Source organism: Harpia harpyja, chromosome 13, assembly GCF_026419915.1.
Source record: "Harpia harpyja isolate bHarHar1 chromosome 13, bHarHar1 primary haplotype, whole genome shotgun sequence".
Taxonomy (NCBI): domain Eukaryota; kingdom Metazoa; phylum Chordata; class Aves; order Accipitriformes; family Accipitridae; genus Harpia; species Harpia harpyja.
Genome location: NC_068952.1, coordinates 25,643,282 through 25,662,313, shown reverse-complemented (window position 1 = coordinate 25,662,313; position 19,032 = coordinate 25,643,282). Strand labels below are relative to the sequence as shown.

At 41.4% G+C, this 19,032-nt stretch overlaps 1 long non-coding RNA gene across 1 annotated transcript in view; it reads left to right on the top strand.

The window, feature by feature from the left end:
• Nucleotides 1-15,135, top strand: part of LOC128150385 (uncharacterized) — a 48,014-nt gene extending 32,879 nt beyond the window's left edge. Inside the window, exons 2-3 of the long non-coding RNA XR_008238037.1 lie at nt 4,943-5,031; nt 13,410-15,135. This is a non-coding gene — a long non-coding RNA (uncharacterized LOC128150385). The remainder of the gene's footprint in view (nt 1-4,942; nt 5,032-13,409) is intronic.
• Nucleotides 15,136-19,032: the final 3,897 nt, after the last annotated feature.

Sequence of the window (19,032 nt, the reverse complement as noted above, 5' to 3'; positions counted from 1 at the left end):
AAGTGCATTTGAATCAAATATCCAACCAAACTTTTCTGATATGTAAGATATTTAAGGGTTAGATTCGATATGCCTTGCAATTAACATCTGCTTGCAGACATAGGTTGTATGTTTGTGCATGTAAAAACAGGGCTATCCACACAACTAATAGATAGCTTAATAATATTACTGATGACATAATCTAGCTTTATAAAGTCCGATGGGTAGTAATTCTCCTTAGGGCTAATCCTGAATTTATGACATTTTTATATGTGAAGGTCAGAAACAGGAAGAAACCTCTGAATTCAGAGAAGCAGTAAAGCCACTCTCTGCGGCTGCTGCTGCGTTAGCCACATTGCAGTTACAGCCAAGACCCTGTATCTTTCTCTTGATAGAAAGGGCTCTCAATTTCTTTTTGTCTATTAAAAGTAGTGCTATTATTTATTTATTATTATTTAATAGCTGTTGGCTATTAAATGCAACATCTGGCTCAGGAAATCCTGAAACTGCTGATTGTTGGAAACAGGGAGGATATTGGTGGGGAAGTGGAAAGGGAATCACTCTGCCTGCACCCTGTTATTACATTCTTTTCCTAAGCATCTGCCTCTGTCTGCTGTCAAAGACAGGATATTGGGCTGGATGGATCTTTCATCTGACCCTGGATGGCAGTTCCCATGTGTTTGGGGAGTGGAGTGGGGTGTGGCTGTGAACCTCCATCTTCCAGGATCTGAGGATCCCAAACATGACTTTCCCCTCCTGCCTAAACCTTTATGGCTGTAGTGCTTCATCTATCATCTGTTTTCCCCAAATCCTGCTCACAGCAGAAGTACAGCATAGGGGGAGGGGAAGAGTTGGCCCCCTCCTCAAGGGCTGTGTATTTTTATGTCTTTATGGATTTATTTTGGCTTGGATGGAGATTCCACACACCACACACCCCCGAATAGGGAATTCAGAAAAGTGACATCATTTTTAATCCTTGACAGTTTATGGGCTTTGAAAGAGATTCTGGATAACACTGAGCAATTAAGATGTCATTTTAATAGTTCTTTCAAGTGAAATCAAGTGAGTAATTAAATAAAATTGAATGAGGACCTTGTCAGGCCACGCACAAGCTCTCATATCCACTATAAATAGATTAATAAGTCAGGGTGGGGAACAAATGCTGTGTGCCTAAGTGGTCCTATTTATGTATTATTGGATGACTCTAGGAATGAGGCTTTCAGATGGAAGACTTGTTTTCTTTGTACAATGTTTCCAAGCAAGAACATGCAAGATTGTCAATTGCTATTCAAGCAGCAGTAACTTTACTATCTTTTAAAATTCTATATGGTGGTGTTAATACCACTGTTTTGTATAGATGGCCTACTGTAAAAGTCACAGAACATAAACAGGATTTTTTACATTAAATGCAGGATTAGAATTTCTGCTGCCTTGTTATGTATATGATTATATATGGATGCTTGGTGAAAGTTGCTTTAGAGCACAAGCATGAGGTATGGTATTACACATGCTTTGCATTCATTTTACATAGGTAAAAAAAGCAAAGTGCAGGCAAAGGAAAAACAAGTGCTTTTGAGATTTACAGTATGATAACTAAGTAGGGATTGATGAAAAGTGGTATCTTTCTGTTGTATCTGAGTTCATTTTCTTAGGGGAAAAAAACCCTTTCTTTTCTTTAAGCTTTTCTACCCTTACCTGTTAAATTTAGTGCCAGGATTTCTCACTATAATTAGAAGTATCAACTAGAAACTGTATTTCCAAAGTGTATTCTTTGTACAGTAGCTGGGATGCCTAACCCTGTCTTAGATCTATGCAAAACGTCGATAAAATATTGATGATTGAAAAATGTTCCATTTGAAATTAAAACAGAGATATTAATATGATGACATTTGATAACACTTTTGAAAATTTGACTTGCATCTACAGTATTACTTTTCCTGAAATGAACATGGAGGGAGACAGTGGTTCAATACAACCGCCAAAACAATCTCATTGTATTTCACATACAGATTCACAGAAAATCTCATATTATTCCTCAAGAATTTCCTCTGTAGGATACTTTCTGGGCACAGCTGATGGGGTGGGTACCAGGCAGCACTCCCCACTCACCACGCATAAACTTGTTTTCCCTTCACCTCGTCGGTGTGTTGCAATCAGCTGGTCATCACTCAGTGCCTGTAGGTGCTACCCTAGTATAAATACATACTTGCCGTTTTCTTCCTCTCCTAAAATGTGATTTTCTGTTTTTACTGTGCATCTGAGACAATGCAGGCCCCCTCTGGTGGTCAAAACAACATCTGTACCTTTTTATGGGATTTCACTCTAAAACTGTTTTGCTGAGGGGCCAAAATGTCTGCTTTACGTTTTAAAGTCATACGACCATAGTTAGTTCATTTTTCTAAGAAAACCACTGGCATGAGCCAAAACTGGAGGAGAAAAATGTGTAGGAGAGGTGTTCCAGCATGTGTCAGGTCCCAGGAATGTGGTCAGTGACACTGACGGGTGCGCACAGAGAGTAGCTGCAAAATTCATTGCACCAATTCTCCCTGCCCAGCTGGCGTGCGGGAGTAGGGATGGTGCTCGGGATGCCCGGACTGGGTCCGCTGCTGGAGACAGGACAGAGCATTAGGGAAAAATAGGAAACAAACTCTTACTGCTGAGAAAAAATACCTGCCTAATATCACAGGCTGTTCTTTCTCTGATCACTGGAAACCACAGAGATACTGGATGTGGCACATCGAGGTACAGAAAGCAAGTATAGGTTGATTTGCTGCTTTCTATCGCTCCCTTTTAATTTGGTAGAGTTAGGGTCACGATAGCAAAAACATTTGGACTCACACAGAGGATTATGATATGCAACTGTTAAATTTAGAGGAAGACTCTCCTAATCACTTTTCCTTTTCCTCTAATACGTTTGCATGTGAAAAAGTGGCATTTCCCTTTGCTGTGGTGACGATGTTTGGTGTTGTCCTCTCTGGCCAGTTATTTCAATGTCTGACTTCCTGGAGGTTGAGATGGTTTCTGAAACTGCTAGGAAAACCAAACAATGTTTGAAATCACTATGGCACCTTTAAAAGCAACTATCAGCCATGTCATCAGGAAGAAAATCCAAATGGCTGTCCAAGATCAGTCTTACAGTCACTAGCTGGGGCTTCTCCTTCCCTTCTGAATCTGGCTGATTCTCACACATTGCACAAGCTTCCACTGGCATTTCTTAGCCTGTCCCCTAAGCCTTCAGCTTGACTTTCTGTCTGCTGCCTCCCAGCAGCAACACATACCATCCGCCATTCAAAGGATAAGAGTCCTGTCAACACAACAGCTGACCAAGAAAAAGAGTAATTCACCAATGTGTTTATTCGCTGAAGAGCACTCGATCAATTCTATCAATGGTGATGTCATGGTTTAACCCCAGCCAGCAACTAGGCACCACACAGCCGCTCGCTCACTCTTCCCCCCTCCAAGTGGGAGGGGGAGGAGAATCGGAAAAAAAAGTAAAACTTGTGTGTTGAGATAAGAACAGTTTAGTAGCTAAAATAAAATATAATAATAACAATAATAAAAAAATAATAGTAATAATTGTAATGAAAAGGAATATAATGAAAAGAGAGAGAAATAAAACCCCAGAAAAGTGATGCACAATACAATTGCTCACCAGCCTTTGACCGATGTCCAAGCAGCGATCTGCCCCTCCTGGCCAACTCCCCCCAGTTTATATACTGAGCATGAAATTCTATGGTATGGAATATTCCTTTGGCTAGTTTGGGTCAGCTGTCCTGGCTGTGCTCCCTACCAGCTTCTTGTACACCTGCTTGCTGGCAGAGCATGGGAAACTGGAAAATCCTTAACTTAGGGTAAGCACTACTTAGCAACAACTAAAATATCAGTGTGTTATCAACATTATTCTCACACTAAATCCAAAACACAGCACTGTACCAGCTACTAGGAAGAAAATTAACTCTATCCCAGCCAAAACCAGGACAGGTGACAAAGGGGATTTAATAGTAACATACAATAATTCTGTTGTTGTTTTAATACCTGACTAGACACGATAATGGCTGCTGAAGCACTCATCGTTGTCATGAGGTTCTTATTAGCCTATTCTTATGGAAGCCCAGAAAGAGGGATTGTGATGTTTCATAAAAATACATTTAATGTTATTTAAGGTTTTGTAATTGAGAGTGTTGGTTTCCCAGAATCCCCTGCTTTTCTTCATCTCCTAGTAGCATACTCTCACTGCATATCTGTAGATTGCAAAAAATGGCTCTGTGCCATAATACACTGTGAAATTTTAAAACTTGGCTAGCAGGGGTCATCCTGGCCAAGGGCTTCTGAGTGGTTTCTTTTCTGTAGTAAGTCTGAAGGCCCTGCACAATTTGCTGGTAAGTGTACACTGTTGGCAGCTACATGCCACCATCAGAAAAGACATGAGCAGCTGGAGTAGCTGGACTGCTTAGAGTTTAGGGTATTTTTTTTTTTATTCAGGTTTACAAATTCCTATGTCATAAATAGATATTTCCAAAGTAGAAAGTTAGAAATAGGTTTGAGGATTTTTATTTGTTCTTTTCAATATAGCCAAAAAAAAAATATTTTTTTTTTACAAGATTTCTTTTAGTTGTACACCTACAGCCATTCACCATGTGAATAAGTAATACTTGTGCACAGGGCTGTGCAGAGGAGAATGGTTTTAAGAGGGAAGAAGAGGAGTTTATGGCTGCCTTGAGCTTTCTTTTTCAAAATGCCAAATGCTGGATTACGTTCAAAAAGAGTTTGTTCACCTTGAGATATAAGGATACTATTCATAAGCAACCTTCAGAGTCCTCTTCCTTTGCTGAATTGAACAGTTGTTATCAGAGTCTTGTTAGTCATGTATCAGTCTTTGAACATATCAGTCCTTAACCTTCTTTTTGATAAGCTAAGTAGTCTGAATTCATGGTCCTTCTCATATATGACATTTATTTTCCAGGTGGCTAACCAACAGTGCTTGAGCTACGTGAAATGCAAGCAGTTAAGGTGCAATCTCATGCCAGGACCGCGGCATGGTTATGGAAGAAGGTGAGTCACCAGCCCTTCTTCTATCATGGCCTTGTCTCATTTTTCATGCAGTGAGCAGTGGGACTCCTGGGGGACCAATGTTGTCTTCTACTGATCATTCCTGGAGTTGCCCTTTCCTGGCATTTGATCAAACAAAGATTTTGGTACAGGTCTCATAGGACAAGGAAGATTGGTCATGTCCATGTTAATCACTGTTGTGGCTTTTCTCTGAACTTTCTATAATTTATCAGCATCCTTTTTGAACAGCAGGCAGTAAGCCTGGAGAGTATTCTAGCAGTAATTGCTCAGGACTGCATGCAGACATACGATAGCCATCCTACTTGATATACCCTTCAGTATATGCTTCTGTATGCAAGAGCGGCATTGTCTCTTTTAGCAGTGTGTCACATTAGGAGCTTCTGTTCAGCTGACAAAGCAGCATGACTCCGATATGTTTCCAGCAACCTAAAGCTCATGAAACAGATCCCTTTTTTTTGCTAGCTGCCGTTAATCATGAAGGGAAACAAGATTACATTGAGGTCTTTTTAACCATTTTTTTTTTTTCCTGGGGACCAGCTTCATTCCTGTACCGCAGAAACGAAGACCTTGGGTATGAATTACTAAATGGCTGAAAAGACCCATTCTCTTTCTTAGTTCAGGCAATATACAACAGATGCCAGCAAAGGTATTGAAACAACTTTTGGTATGGGCATGCATTCCTTTGACTGGGTGGTTGCATGCAAGAAAGTTTATATAATTATAATAGTAAGAGCTGATATTTGAATACTATCCTTAGTGCAAACTAGAAATTAAAGTTGAATGGGACTACCCTATTCATCCTGCTGCTGATACTGAGAGCTGCTCCAAAATGCTATTCAAAAGATCAGGAAAAAAATGCTGAGAAAAATACAGTATGCAAGCAAGTCGTGGGCAGGTGTAAAGGGCATGTATATCCAAGCTGCCATGAGGTCCCCAGTTACTCTAAGATTCATGTGACAGAATCTGGCTAAGATTCTCTATTGTTCTTCCTCATTACTACTGCTGGCAGCTCCCCAGGCTCCTGACAGGGAAATCCAGCCCCAAGCTGTTGTGTGCTGTATACCAGCAGCCTGAATATCAGAGGCTGATAAAGATGTCAGGTCATGATCAAGGGACAGAAAGAACTAAGTGAGGAATTTCACAGCCACATACAAGGGTGGTGCTGAGGAAGAGGGGATAGAGACAAACAGGATTTTTTAATAGGAAGAGCCCTATTGAAGAGCTGCAAGATCAGCTGAGGACAGAAAAGGAAATGAGCTGGTAGATCTAAACAAAAGAAGTCAGCAGCTGGGCCATAACATAAGGATGCTCCTCCATAGGAGCAACAAAACGGAGGCAAAGAAGCATGCGCAGGCTTCATTGCTTCATTACAAACTCCCTTGTAGTGCGGTGTACTTGGCAGGCTCCTGGCTCACCCTGTGTGCCAGCGGATTTTCCTGGCTAAAGCAGTCTGCTGGCAGATGTTCCCCCACCTCAGACCCAGAGATACCATCTCCCAAACAGCCTGTGTGACTAAGAGGAGGCTGACTATATTATCATTACGGTATCCTGAAAAATATAGATAGGGACGATGGTTACAGAAAAAGCTTTAAACGTTGCCATGCTCACAGGAACAGAGTGCTTTATTGTGTGAGGTTACTTACAGTCAGATTTTTCCTTAAACTGTGGCTAAAAGAAGACGCTTACTTCAAAACAAACCCCACTATTAAAACTACATTTGGTAAGCATCCTCCCTAGGGTCTCCATGGGCTCATGGAGCTGCAGGCCACCGTGTACTGTGTACCCCAGCTGTGGTGTGCGCTGGCAGGTGCTCAGAGATGTTATACGTGGCTTTTAGGCCCAGGCTGCCTTGGTGGAGACAGCTTTTCCCAGCCAGGATGGCAGGACTGCTCTATTCCTGTCTGTCTGTCCTGTTTTTCAGGGCACTGGAATATAACATGGTACTAAGGGGATTATGTCATGTCTTCCCCCTTCCTCCTGCCTCCTTCCCACCCCTAAGGTCACTTGGTTAATATTTCTATTGTATACTTGAATTAGCACATTCCTGGCTGCAGGCTACCTTCTACTGTTCCTGGCCTCTTTAAAACACAGCAGTTTATATAATACATATTATTTAAAAAATGTTAATTGTGCAAGGACCTTTTAGGATTTGTAATGTTTAGCTTGCTGTGACCTTTGCGCAGGATCTGCCCATGACATACACACAGCAAACACTGGCTTGTGGCGGCAGGCTGCCAAAACTCCCTGGCCTCTTACCACCTCATCCCCCGCTTACAGTTAGATTTCTGGGGAACCCTGCCACACGTGTTAATACATCAAAACCCTATCTGTATCTGTTCCTTAAGACCTGTCCTGTGGTGTGCCAAACTGAGACTAAAAGGTTCTCTTTGATTGGCATCTGAGGGAGTCTGCATTTATGGCACAGCAGAGTCTGAGAATAAGAACTAGCCCAGCGAACTGGAGCAGAGGTTTCCATTTCACAGGAGGTCTGCTCAAGAGGGGTTCATGTACCCAGAGGGGCTCACCAGCCCCTCAAGGCAAGAAGTGCCTCTGATGACTTTCTGCTGCAATAAACTCTGGACTCCTACAGCAGCCTTAGCCACACTGGTGGGTACAGGCATCAGCAAGCCTACTGACCAAGCTCACTCTGTTTCAGTTACCACCCATGGAAAACTAAAAAGCCAGTTACTATCCCTGACCTAAGAGAGGTACAGGTGGGATCTTATCTGTAAAGTGAGTACCTATTGAGAAGTATCAATGATAAAGCAATCATGACAATGACAACCACATAATTTCACAATGTCAACCTAAGCATGTGGTGACAGAGGCAGATCTCAGAGGAGGGTAACCTCTGGCAGGGGAAAAAAGAAAAAGCAACAGTGAGCAGCAGGGAGGGTGTCCAGGAGCTTCAGTCTCTGACCCAGTTCAGCTGCAGATAGAGCAGCACACCCAGACAAAGCCTCATTAACAGCTTTATAAATTTCTGCAATATCTGGGTGTTGTCTGAAGGTTTCCCTTGAGCACACCCACATGATCGGAGCCTCAGTCAGTACGGCTATGGAATACACAGGAAAAAGTAACAATGCTTCTTTTTAAGAAACCGATACCAGCATCTGAAATAAGTCACTGTGCCTGACTTAGCCAAACCAAATTCCTGATGTCTGGAGTTTTGTCTATCTAGTGGTAGCTGGGTTAGATACAATATGCATGAATATACTGCACGACCACGAAAACCAAATAGTGCCACAAAGATAACTGTGGTTTAATTAATACAGTCTGCTGCTCCATGCTCCACCAAGTTTTTGATTATTTGTCCATCTTTAAATTTTCAACAAAGCATTCCTGCACAGTCAGATGCCTTCAGGAAAAGAAGAAAAAAATGTATCTTCCTTTCCATTTTGGAAGTTTGGCTTGTTTTCAAGCCATATTGTTCAATAAAATATATTTTTTGGTTTATTAACAACAAATTTGGTATGCCCACTTTTCAAAACTTTTTGAGATTCTAAATTTCTGTGAATTTCGTAAGTGAAGACCATGAAATATTTTACATATGGCATAAAAAACTAAAGCCATTTGAAAAACATGTTTTAGTTAAGGACATAAACATGTTTCTGAAATACTAAGTTTGACTTTGTTCAACAATTTCACTTCCATGTCTCAACTCCAGCTTTTGAAAATGTATCTCTCAACTACAAGACGGTACTTTTGCCCACTCACAGCATTTGACGCTGATTTTTTTTTTTTCATGGTTATTTGGTGTCAAAGACTAAAAATAAAAACATATTGTTCAGAGCATTGTGGACAACTTTTCCAGACAGGGAAAACAGAGGTTTTTATGACTTAGGAAAGCAGAGTTCCCAGAGGGCTGGTCTGCTTTTCTTCCACTCTTCCCTTTAGGATTTTCTGAAAACATTTCACTTACTTTTGACTCTGTGGTACATTTATAGCCTCTTATTTTTAGGGGTTTGTGTGTACCTCCTGTGTGCATGTTCCAGCCCTGCCTTCTGCCTGCTTTCCCATGCACACAAAGGTATCACAGCACACTTGTTCATGTTCACTCACTCAAACATGACCAAAGATTCAAAGTGGTGGGGGTGCCTGGTTTTGGTTTTCCCCTTCCCAGGTGCTAGGCAGAAATTTGCTCTCTGCTTATAATGGGTTAGGCTGAGTGCCCAGTCTCCAGGAGGGAGCAGCCCTGGCGAGGAGGGGAGCCCTTGGAGGGTCCTGCTCCAGCCTGGGGTGTTCCCTCATGCAGCAGGTGGATGGGCAGCGAAGCTGGGCTGCAGCCCCCAGCTTTCTCACCCCACACTGTGTTTCTGTCCTAGTCTGTGCCCATGTGGATGAGTGGGCAGGAGCTTCAAGGAAATGGGTATCTCTGCCCATCAGCTCCCAGGGGTATCCCTCAGCTGGCAGCCCGTACCCTCCCTTCATTTCCCAAAGCAAAAGCTAAGCAGAAGCAGTGCAGCAAGGTCTGAAAGGGCAAAACATGCCTTTGTCTGCTCCCTCGTTATCCTGAACAGCTGAGTTAGAGCAACACACAACCCACGGTTGTGAATGGCAACATTCACTTTAAAAAGAAAATCCTATTTTTGATTGGCTGTGCCAGCTGTTTGACGGCACAACTTTCCAGCAACTCAGAATTTCTTTGTAAATAGCAAATTGTTACAAAATAGGGAATAGCATTATATGAAGACTGAGATTTAAACTGGGATGGCCAATTTTACCTTCTAGTTGCACCTAAATTAATAATCTAACTTTGAAAGGAAATCAGAATCTAGCAGCTGCTGGTGACTTCCTTTAAACTGTTTTAGAAAGAGTCAGATTATGTTTTTTCTAAGTATTTGGATGCATATGCTATAAAAAAATTATAGACTATTCTTAGTTCTGTTCATTGTTGATTTTTGATTTAGCAATCTAACTGGTAAATTTACAAATGCCTTAAAACTTAAACCACATAAGAAATATTCGGTACGCAACAGAGGGGCCCAGTGTGTATTTCTTGTTCAACACATGAGCCATGATGAGATTAATTGTCAAGTAACTGTATGCTTCCCAATATTTAATCTTTTTTTAAGCTGATAAGCTTCACTGTCAGACTAAACTCTCTATTATTTGGTGTTTTCTAAAAAGTTATTTAAGTGTGTTATCCCTAATGTCTCTAATTATTTAAGCCTTAATTGCATGCTATTTAAATGTTTTGTTAAGGCTAAAGCTTAGTTATTTAACTGATAAATCTGATAGTCTGCTTAATAATTCTTAAACATCACACGTTTATTAGTGGTTTAAGTCAAGAACATTGTCTACACCTCTGTAAATTTATGTTTTACATTAACAATTGCAAGCTGTTAGGAAGTACTTTAGATATATAGTCTTTCTCTTACATCCAGAACTGGGATCCTCTAACACAGAGCCCTGTATTAACATAGCAGTTGTTATTAATCCATAGGTGATGTGCCAATAGACTTGCAGTTAACTTAACATACCTGTTATCCACTCAGGAAAAGACCTGAACTTTGCTAAGTTGGAAAGAAAATTCTCACAACAAAAGCAGGGAGTTGATATAAAGTGGTGACGGATAAATGGAGGCTGGAAATTAAAAGAGGGTGTCAGCCATGCAAAGAAGTGGTGGGGCAAAAATTCTACAGGCTATGAAAATGAAGCTTGATATACCTCTGCACCGTGGATGATGGAGTCGTTCCTAACAATGAGGACTGCACTGTTGGCCCATCTAACCCTGGGATCTTGCCTTATGGTCCATTTTGTTCTTGTGTAATGATAGGGGCTTGGCTTCCTATTCTGTTAAGCTTTCATTTACCTGGGCATGGAAATCAGAACTGGACTATAAACCTGTGAATGTTTCCAGTACAGGGCAGGAACATGGACAGACGTCTTTATGGAAAAATGTTAAGACTGCAAAAGTCAGGCTCTTCAAAATAGGGAACTCCAGGCTTAAATCTGCCTGCACACCCTTAATTCTCATCTTGCCAGGTGCAGGTGCATGCTCATTTGTATTCCAGCTCCCCAAATTCAAAGGACACTTAAGCGATGCTTATGGTTTTTGCTGGATCAAAACTTGAGTGTACAAGGTGGAGAGTGTCCCCCCTTTTCTCCTTCCCTGAATGCATTTTCCCTCACCATCCTGAAAGTTTCTGCAGTGTGTCCCCTCCTCCTTACACAGTCTCCCTCTCCCCTTTGCCTTCCCTCTCACCCCATGCACCAACCTTTCCAAGGCTGCGTGTTTCCCTCCTCTTTATTTCTGCTTATCATTGTAATGTGGGAGCAGGCTGTGGTTGGGTGTAGCGGATGTGCTGTGCCCCGGGGCTGCGGCAGCAGGGTGCTGCCACACTTTGGGCTGAGCCCCCGCACCCAAAGCACAACCAGCTGTGCCTGTGGGATGTGTGGGAACACTGCGGGGCCTTCAGCCCCGTAAATGGCCGCATGCTTGAAGTCTGCTGTGGCTAATTAAACCCTTTTCCAGCACACCAGAGGAAAAAAGTAATATCCGTCAGTCTCTTGCCACCCAAACTGCAGCACGCATTAGAAAGTCCAGCGTCGGTCTTGCTTTCTTTGACTTTTCCCCTGTGTAAAACGGGGGTGCAGCTGTGCCTGTGTGCTGAAGTCTATAAATGAAAAGTGTTGCATAGGTGTGACTATTATTAGCTGCTTAATAGAACTAGACAGCATTAGAAATTAACCTTAGGCAGACAGTGAGCCACAGCAGTGTCAGCTTAAACCCAGGTAGCTGAACTTTTTGCTGACAACTGCTAAAGTACAAGGAAAAAAAATAATGCTGTAGCATTCCTGTAACCGTCAAAGGCTTCTGTCTAGCCAAGTCAAATGCAGCAGAGACCATGGAGGTCCTGCAAAGCTACAAAGATCACTTCTTGGCTCACGTTTTTCAATGTATTATTTTGAACAGCTGAGCTGCCTTCTCCTCTTCTTAGAGCCTTGCAGAGAGATTTCCTGACAGGCTAGTAGGTTCTTTCATACTACTGGCAGCTCCATGCTCAGTGCAATCACCCCACACAGCTGCTTTTCTTAAGTCGAGATGACAAGGTCCATTTTGGACACCAGGAAAGCAGAGGCATGACTTCCCATCAAGAAATAAGCTTAGAATGACCATGTCACCAAAATCTTTCTGTCTTACAACCTCTCACTGAGGACTGGCCATATGCAGAGGTGGGTGGACTGTGATCCCTGCAGTGTTATAGAGGGAAAACCTGTGAGACTAAGCTGGGAAAACCTTTGGGGTTTTCTGAGTGAACTTCTCCAGGCTAAGGAGCTTCAGGATGTGCGTGATTATACAGCATATATTGCAACTGCACCCAGTACAGGGAATTGTCTTCTAACAGGGACAAATATGTTTTTTTTTCTCCCCTACCTTGCACTGTTACTTTTTGATACAGCCCCCCCAACCCTTTCTCCTCTGACTCTGTAACACCTCAAAAAACAAAGTGCTTGGTTGACTTGGTGGTTTATAAAAATGAAACTGGTATGTGTAACTTGGATATTTTTTTAGAAAGCCTGTTTGTTTGTTTGTTTGTGTGTTAGTGTTCCACCTGCAGCTTCCGAATCGACAGGCTACCACAGCATTTCCACTGAATTTCAGAGTTTTTGCCTCCAGTGCCAGTGGGTGATTTGTTCCTAAGCTTGAATTTGAGGATGATTTTTTTTTACAGTATTGTAAGTAACAGCTATATTCAGAAATAATACACTAAATACTTTTCTACAGTACCTAGAGAGGTAATATCAAACCCCAAAATCTGTACTGATTTTTCCTAAAGAACTTGGAAACAAAACAGTGTGGCCATTGTATTTCAAACATTAGAGCAATTGTTCAGTACATGTGGTGCAACCCTAAATTTCTATGTCAGAACACGGTGCCAACTCTGAGTCTCTGTAAATTACGGTACTGTGGGCATGTGCATGTTTAAACAAGTGCTTTCCTATCTCCAAGTTATATAGTCATATTTATGTATATGGTTTGAAAAAGCCAGACAACACTCTAAAGCGATAAAAGGGAACCTAATACATGTGCTCATTTTTCACACCATTGTGTTTTTAAAACAAAGCAAAACCTGTTATGGGGCTTGTATTTTTCCTCTAAGTACATTGGCATTAGTTATATATAAATATTAATGATGTTTATTCTTGTATAACATAAAACCTGTAGGTAGATAGAAGAGACTGAGTAAAACAAATACAGGTAAACAAAGAATAATTCATTGCCTGCAGTTGAAAGTGTTTTGTGCTATAGTTTCTGTTACTCTAGTATACTCATAAACCTGTGACTCTAAACATCTTTAAATTACAGGTTTAGGCAGCCAAAATATTAGTATAACTCCTTTTGGATTCAACAGGCTACCTAGTGGCTTAACCTACTGCTGAAGGTCAGGAGAATATAATTCATCTTCCACAATGCCTAGACATCACCAGCTACATTTCTGGAGATATCCTGGAAAATGAAACTGTGAAAACATCCAAGTGCTTCAGTGGGATTATTGTCTATGACAAGATCCTCTTGGACAATACACAGACTTTTGTGCACGTATTGCCATAATACCCAATAAAAATCAAAGCTCTGGACCCTCAGGACTGCTCTGCTTGCTGTGCACAGTATTTCAGATGGGCTGGTAATATGTGGAATCAGCACTATCAGTGACAAAAACTAACTCACAGCTTCTCACCCACATTCTCAGTTTAAGCATTCATTGTTCTTTTGAATGTGTTACTTTCTTCCTTTTGAAGAAAGGTTTCCCATGTACCATACATAGCAGCTAGCCCTGCAAGATGCTAATCACTGTGCTATATTTTCCTGTTTGGACAAAACAGGTTATCCTCTGAGACGCTATTTCTGTTTTTTTAAGTCACAAAAGTAAAAACACTTTGTTATTTATTGTTCTTACTGGAATTACCCTGTGGAAACAATGGTTGTACAGAATAGTTAGGACACTGTGCAAGATTAATTGATTACAGGATCAGCCAGTACGCTCGAAGAGCATTAGCTTTTCCCAAGATAAGAATCTTATTACAAATTAGAAGTGGGCTGTAACAGGCAGTGCTAGCTTTTGAACCCAGGCTCGGTGTCAGCCGCCACACTGCTGCTGATTTGAGACTAAGCCTTATCCACGGGAGTGCTGTGAAGAATGATCACGTGCAAACAACATAATTTCCTAATGCAGATACGATCAGATAGTATAAGAAAAGAAGAGCATCTCCCTGACTGAAAAACATTAGGAAGACTGGTGACTGCTTTAGAAATAATCAATATGAGAAACCTAAAAGGTAAGCATGTTGTTTTGATTAGAGAGCCGGACCTAGGAAAACAGCAAGAGGAATGGGAAAGTGAAGAAAACTGCAGAAGGAAGGGAGGCAAAAAGTTTAGTTTGTAACTGCAGAGGGCTTTTATTCTTGTTAGTATTAGAGGTTAGATTCTTTTTGGCTATAAAGGATAATTTTGGTTACACTGATCTTGTATCGCTGAGAGAAGGAGCTGGACGGATTCTGCAGAAGAGAAGCATGTGACTCATGGAAAGAGTAACTAGTGAAGAACTTGCTCGACTTGAACTCTTGCTTATAGGATTTTATTTACCCCTGGGGAAGGGTGAAATTTTCCAGTTTGGCATAGAGCTAAACTACTTTACCAGTGAGAGAGAACTTGAAGCCTTCTTTGCTGAGAAGATAAGCTTTCATGATACAGGATAAAGGCTAACATGTACTGAAGATTATTGCACAGCGAGAGAGGAAAAAGATGCCTAAAGCATGTTTCTTTTAACTATGAAAACTTGTTAATGGAGTATTCAACACATATGTAGTACTTAACTAGATGGTCATATTAACTCTTTTTCAATACACAAGACAAACCACCATACATTTCTTTACAGCAGACACACTTACCAAAAAATAAAGAAAAATGCTCCCTGCTTTGAGGAACTGAGAATCCCTAGTAGCTCTTTCAACAATATGATACCCATATTCTCATTCACAAAAAGCTCCATTAGACAATTCAGTCAAAACTCTTTTTTGATTTTTATTCCTAATGTGAATAATAAGCCACCTGCCTGGTAACAACATTATGGGCACTTACTTAAAAAAATTTGCTGTGGAAACATTTGGAAAGAGTTACATTCAGGAAAATTACTTGCTAAAGAGGTTTAGTTTAAATGCAAATTCAGCCTCAGCTCATCTGTACAAACATGTTTTGTAAAGAAAGGGAAAAAACCCCCACTTCACTAATGTGCTGATCAGTGCTTTTAATAGCAGTCTAAAACATGCATAAATTAAGCAAAACTCCCCAGTTTATCCAGAACAGGGCAGAACTTAATCCTCAGGCACTGCCTGCCTGAAAACTTGAAGATCACAGAGAGGAAGAGAAATGAAATGAGATTTGGATGCAGATTCCAAACAAACACTTTTAATACATGAGTTATGAATATGGATTTTTTTTTTTTTTGCAAATCCTACCTCAAATTATGAGGCAATAGTTAAACTGCTGTTGTGAATCTTTTGTTCAGAGTAACTTAACTATTTCTATATATTATATCTATACATATATAATATCTACTATTTTGTAAAAAGACTTTGTTCTACCTAATTGTGTTGTCAAATCACCTAGATCCTCTCTGCAGTAAAAACAAATCTTAAGTTCTTTCAGAAGGAAAAAACCCACCTCATTTTAAAAGTAATAAAACATAATAACAGGTAGTAGGGGTGAAAGTTCCATTTATCAGCCCTATCTTTGAGCAGAGCTAAATCATTTAGTAGAAATCTCGTCTTCAAAAGATACATGATAATGTAGATGACAAGAAGAGTGAAGAACTCTATGATTGTGGCTTGCAAAAGCTGCTTTAAATAATGAAACACTGAAGTTGAAAATGTCAGCATTTGATGAACTGAACTGTAAAGAATCACAAGAGATTCCCACAGACCCTGAGAATGTTATGTAGTGGATTGTAAGTAAAACTGGCAAACACTCAAAAAACCCACTAGTGTTTTTGCCAGTGATTGCTAAGAACTTACATATGGTCTTTGTTCAGATTCCCTCAACTGGAGAGGGTTTCTCTCAATTTAAATAGTTGGCAGTCATCATTTCTAATTTTCCTAATTGCAATTGCTTTTTAGTGAACTCTGCTCAAAAAACTCCTGCAAGGGACCTTGCTGGAAGTCATCAAATTTACCATCCTGGAGAAGAATCCTGATCCTTGTCAGCCATGGCTACAGCCCCACAGAAAACGAGGGGCAAGATAGATGAATTCAGCTTAGAAGGAGTATAGGAATTACTTATCTTAGGTCAGAGGTGGCCATCAATGTGCTTTGAATAGGAATAGACAAGAAGCTGCTGTACAGAGGTAGATCATTCTTTTTGTCTTCAGTTTACATCTTTTCACTTCAAGATTGTACATACTCTGATAGGTCAAAATTGTGATCCTTGAAAATGCTATGCTTGTTTTGAAAGAAAAGGATAGAAATCTGCATTTTTTTCCTGAAAATTTTAATCTTTAATATGAACAAAGCTAACCAATTCATCTATGCATGGATTCTGAATCTAGAGAATTTTCTGGATTTTCTGTGTGCTGCTGGCTAAAAGTCAACACAAGTAAAATAAGAAAAAGGAAGAAGGGCTACATGAGCTGAAACTTCTTGCTACAAATGCTTGCTTTCCTGGATGACCATAGTCTGGGCAGATAATGGCTCTACTCTTTACACCCCAACTACATGTGATTCAAACAAGAATCTAACTCACAGACAGAATATTTAGCTCTGAGGCACATCTTCAGGTTATTTCCAGATAGGAATACAGATGTGTGTAGCTAAAAGACTCTGTGCATGATGTTCCTATCTGCTGCATGCAAGATGATATTGCCCTGCAAATCTGTGTATTCTAATAAATCAGCCTGCAGATGCGTAGTGAGAATGCCTGCTTTTGTGCGCAAAAGGCTTCTGAAGAGACCATCAGCAGGCCTCTGCAGAGACACCGCCTATGCCAGAGACTGGAGCCCCACTGGGAGAACCGAGTGAGTGCCTGAACGAAGGAAGGAGTGAAAGGCAGCCCCTCAGGTGGGCTCCCTTTGCTGGCAATGAGGAGCTGCGGTTGCGTGACTCACCGGCTGGCTGTCACGGGAATGTCTGAGAGCTGGACGATGTTGTGGGCATGCTGTGGACGGACCACAAGTTGTGCGCTGTTTAGATTAATCTGCTACTGCTTTAGGGAAGCACAGTAAATTATGATGGCAAGCTTAAAACAATCTGACAATTATAGAGACTTATTTTAAACGCAGCTGTTAAGGGAGGATACAAATTTATAATTTTCATAATCATCCTTTGTTTGGGCTCAGTGTCCCGAGCCCAACAGACGAACACTGTAAAACTGACTCTAACCAACAGGAATGGAAAAAGGATCTGGTGATGTGACAGGCTCTGAGGCAGGTTAATGCTATTGCACAAAATACTCTACCCTCCCACATATGGGCTTCAATCCAGAGACCAGCAAAATCAGTAGGAAGTCTTTCCATTGATTGCAGCTCACTGAGATTGAAACCTTTTGAGAAAAGCAGCATATCTACTTGTTTATGCCCCTGCTCCACCCCTTTGTGGAGGGTGGTGGTCCATTGCACACAATTTAGGATCACAGTCCTTCTTGCTGAAAGCTGCTAGGCAGGCCCTTCCCCCATTCTCCTTCTTGTGTCCCAGGAAGATCACTCTGGAGCAGGGCTTCTTGCTGCTGTCCCTTTGCACAGGAATGCAACAGCATCTGAACTACTGCTGTGTGTACTTAGCCTGCCTTGGAAAAAAAGGCCTTAATTAGGAATCAGACATGAGACTGGTGTGATAAGGACAAATCAAATCACTGGCTCCCTCTGACCTTTACATGCCTGTTTTGCTCAGGATCTCGCAGGCTATTTGGGACAGCTACAGTTCATCTGCTTTGGAAGTAGTCGTTCACATCACTTTGATTTGGCTGGTTAAAAACCCACGTTTTAATTACCTGGTGTTGTCAGTTCCTACCAGGCCCTTCTTGGCTAAGCCCCTCTGCTATAAGGCCAGACTGAATTTCTATTCTCTAAATACAGGTGAGGCTCTGTCCTGGGCTGGCGTGTCTCTCTACAGTACTCTTAAGTTACAACCTGCCTGGTGGCAAGATCAGTTCAGGCTGTGCCTGGTGTTGTGTTTGAGCCCAGGTGTTTAGCCTTTTTCTGGGGTCTGCTTCATCCCTTCTGGCATGTCCTAACTCTTCCAGTCCTCAAGCTCCTTCCCACCTGCAGCCTACACCAGGAAGCCTTGTACATTATTACCCTGCAGGCTTACTTTCTTGAAACTGGTTTCTATCCCACCCAAAATGGGCATGAGCTGTGCCTATTTCCACCTGAAGCTGCTTGTTAGGCACGATGCCACACCTTATCACAGACCTACACGATATCTGAGGGTAGAGGGGACCCTCAGAGGTCCTCCTGCTCAGACCAGGGTCAGCATTCAAGCATCCTGATGCAAAACACAGACAGACACACTACAGACTGACATTAAACACCTTTGCAGACACCTTTTGCTATTGGAGAAAGTGATGGAAATGAAGGCCCAGCACTTTTCTGCCTACCTACTTTAAAATAAAAAAATGCTTGTAATTTTCATTTCATCACCTTCCACCACAAACCTTGAAAGAGCAGCAGACAGAGAACCTATACACATACTCCTAACCTCTAACATTGGTGTGGCTGGGAGCTGCTCCAAATGCATGATTAGAAGCAGCATTCTGCCCTTTTTTTAATCCAGAGAGCCAGGGTTGCTGCTCTGTGTGCCCAGCTGGTCTTTAAACAATTGTTTACCCTGACAGTCAAGCTCAGGTACTAGTTTCTAGCACAGCAGTCTAAGCAGGGCTGGGTTTCTCTCTTTGTGACATGGAGAGCAAGGTTAAAGTGGACAGTAGATACCCAAGCTGCCCAACCAGCATCATCCCAAGCTGTCAGAGGGGGAGACCAAGCACAGACA